Below are 3,691 nucleotides of genomic sequence, written 5' to 3'. Positions count from 1 at the left end.
AATTTATATATTCACAAGCTGTGTGTGTTATTTTATTTCATTAATTTGATTTAAAATCTATCTTAAATAATCGTAAAATTGTGTGTTGACCCCATTGAAAAAATTTGATCATATATGTTTAGTTTCTTTTTCTTTCTTTTTTTTTCCTTTCTTCGAGATGTTTTTTCATTTCATCTAATAAAAGTTTTAACGTGATTAATTAGCGTATCTTTATTTTTTCATCCCTTCGGGCAAAACCATATCGTTTCTCGCGTATTAATATTTCTGTTCTATCGTTTTCAACCATTGAACATTTTTATTTGTCCTGCTAATTTTCTTTTTCCTTTTCTTAATGGCATATTCATTACAATACTACATTGAACGGAAGAGGTCGGACTCCCACCCCCTCTCCCTCCTCCTCCTCCCACGTGTTTAAATTCGCTATGAATATTAAAAGTTTCCGACAATTGATGACCTATTTTGTCACTATCCTGAGTATCTTGAAAACAAACTTGGAAGTTAATGAATTTGTTTTGAAATATCCTCAGTCGAATACAAAATTTGTATTATTCTTTCACAGTTTCTCGAGTCATACGTGGCTTTCTTTTTTTCTTTTTAAACGAATCTAAATCTAAAGTCAATTTAAAATATTCAACGATTCAAATAAAAGAATTGAAATAAAAAAGAAAACACATGAAATAAATTTCTTCATAAACGTGACAAACAAAGTATTGACAATTAAAACACGTTAACTGTACATAACGTTAATGTAATGTAAAACATGTAGAACTAAGAAAATTGCATTTCCCTTTTATTATCGGCCGATTGAATAAAGAATACCTCGACGTGTTACAATGTTAAAAGAAAAATCGTGTCAATCGTAATATAATAGGAAATAAATATAGAACGTAGTGTAAGATCTAGAATCAATGTAAGATCAAGAATTTTATCGTCGTCGTTGTCGTCGAGTATTTCTAATGGATAAGGTTAAAAAAAAGAAACAAAGGAAAAAGAAAGGAAAGAAAGGAAGGAAAAGAGAGAAGAAAAAGAGACAAAGAAAAATCTCTTATCACCTTTAGTCTCTCTTTCAGTGAACAGAAGGGTTCTTTTCTATTACATCTACTACCCCTTTGCGTACTATGAAATACAACAACGATGTATTCCATGATGGTTGCTTGAAAGAAACAAAAAAAAAAGATCGTAAAAAGAAATAAACATAAGAGATTAACTGAAATCAGGAATGTAAAGTGGATGGTAGTTTAAAGCGATTCTACCCTTTCTCCTCCTTTCTATCATTCTTTTTTTACCCTTCCTCCTCCTCTCCTCTCCTCTCCCCGTCACTCTCTTCTTTCTACACTTTCTTTTGTCCGTACAATAGTCGCATTCTGCTAGCTTTCCTCTTGGATAATAAATACTTAAAAAAAAAAAAGGAAAAGCACAGGAAAAAGAAAAAAGGTACACAACCCCGAACCACTACGGGGCAACCAACCCCCGGAAGCTGGTTTTTCTTCTTTCCTTCTTTACCTTCTTCTTCTTCTTAGTTTTGTTTTTTTTATATTTTACCTATATATATATATATATATATATATATATAGAATACTATACGAGGTCAAATAGTACATGACTTCTTTCTATTTCATATAGAAACACTCGTAAATATTCACCGAATTCGGTAGTAACGTGTTTCACATGCGGCATACTTGAATAATATCGCGGACTTCGTAAACGTTTTTTTTTTGTTTTTCCTTAAAAAAAAAAAGGAAATGAAGATATAAAAGACAATCAATCAAAATTCGTCTAATCTTTTTATAATAATATATATATAATAATAATAATAAAAATGTGTATGTGTGTGTGTGTCGCGCGTTTTATTATCTTTCGAGAACAACAAAAAATAAACAATACGTTATCGACAAATTTTCCATTATCAGATACAGAATGGGAACGAAAATAGGTGGGAAAAAAGATTGAAGGATTTCCAGAGAAAATTTATCTGTTAACACGTTGATAACTCCCCGTCACCAAACTTCCAGAGACAGAAAGAGTGAGACAGTGAGAGTGTGAGAGAGAATATTTTGTCGCATTAAAGATATATCTAGGAAAGGACAAGAGATGTAGTTTCAAAATGTCATTAGACGTTTTTGCAAGTAATAAAGTTTCCACACTGTGGTGCGACGCTAATGAGGGTCCAAAGCTGAGGGAAAACGTAAGTTCTGTGGTCTTCCCTGATACATATATATACATATACATATGTGTACAGTCAGAAATAATTGTATTTTACACCTTACTGATCTTTCATTTCTACACTATCTCTCTCTCTCTCTCTCTCTCTCTCTCTCTTTATTATCTCTCTTCGAATTTTTCTAGATTTTCCTTTTGGCATCGAATCGATGTAAAGAAGCGAATGAAAAGATGATTCGTAAGCTGATTTTATGAGGTACCTCCCCCATCCTCCCTCATCCATGCACCCACCCCGTAAAAACTTAATTATAACGCTCGTAAATGAATGAAAAAAAGGGGACGACGAAATTCCACTTGTCGTGCCCGGCCAGACAGAAATTAAATCTCAACGGTGCCCGTCCCTTTCTCTCAGAAGAAAAGGGATAGAGAATGAAAGAAAATAAAAAGAGAGAGAAAGATGTAAGCTCAATGGCAGCAGCACCAACACCAACACCAGCAGCAGTTGCAGCAGAAACAGCAAGGAAAAGGATAAGTAGAAGTAAAAGGTAAAGGAATAGAATAGAAAGGCTTTTGTTTTAGGCTAGTACAATTGGGTTTTATTCCTAGATTGATTTTTATATAACACCGAATAGAACGCGAGAATACCTATATATATATATATATATCTGTATACATACATATATATATGATATATGTATTATACTAATCGTAATGTGTTAACTTAAATAAAAATTCTTACCTCGCATAAACGTTTATTATATCCAGCGAAATCCTTACATCCGACACTACCAAAGTACCAAGGTGATGATCCTTTGAAATACGTTAGGTCCTGCTGATGATACATTCGACACGTTTATACATAACAAAAATATACGACGATTGAAACTATTATTACTATTATTACTACTACTATTACTAATATTACTGCTCTTCATCAAACAAACACCGCACTCAAAATCACACGCGGATTCGAATCGATCCGGTTAATAAAAGGGACGATGATTAGAAGGGGGGGAGAAGGATAAGGAGAAGGAGGAAACGGAAAAGGGCTCACATAGATAAGTAACACAAATATTCTATTTCTGCTGACTTCGAAAGAAAAGTAAATCGAATTAATTTAGGATTGGATAACAATTCGATAATTAAATTAAGTCGACAAATGTTGTTGAGCCGGGCTCAACATCGAAGTATTCAACTTTATTTTCTTTTCTTTTCTAATTCTAATTCTTGAATTTTGTCAATGTAATAATATCGATCGAAAGAGATTATTATTATTATTATTCAAAAATATTCATCCTATTAAAACACGCGCGCACACGCATATATATATATATATTATATATATATATATACATCTTAATGAATATACTTGTGAAAGAAACATTCGTATAATAATTGAGAGATATCGATCGTATTAAACGACTATCGATCGACGAATATTAAAATTCGGAGAATTTTCATGGGAAACATTTGCGCTAATAATCGATTTGCCAATGGAAAAACAACAAATCTAACATTAAAAACAAATGAT

At 32.2% G+C, this 3,691-nt stretch overlaps 1 protein-coding gene across 1 annotated transcript in view; it reads right to left on the bottom strand.

Annotated features, from left to right (window-relative positions):
• LOC106791328 (lachesin-like) overlaps positions 1-2,992 on the bottom strand; it is a 114,070-nt gene extending 111,078 nt beyond the window's left edge. Inside the window, exon 1 of the mRNA XM_014756889.1 lies at positions 2,900-2,992. The gene's annotated coding sequence lies outside the window, so the exon portion shown is untranslated. The remainder of the gene's footprint in view (positions 1-2,899) is intronic.
• Positions 2,993-3,691: the final 699 nt, after the last annotated feature.

The sequence above is a fragment of the Polistes canadensis genome, unplaced genomic scaffold, assembly GCF_001313835.1.
Source record: "Polistes canadensis isolate GaletaPanama2010 unplaced genomic scaffold, ASM131383v1 scaffold_297, whole genome shotgun sequence".
NCBI classification, from domain to species: Eukaryota; Metazoa; Arthropoda; class Insecta; order Hymenoptera; family Vespidae; genus Polistes; species Polistes canadensis.
Note: the sequence above shows the minus strand (reverse complement) of the source record. Positions and strands in the feature narration are given on the sequence as shown.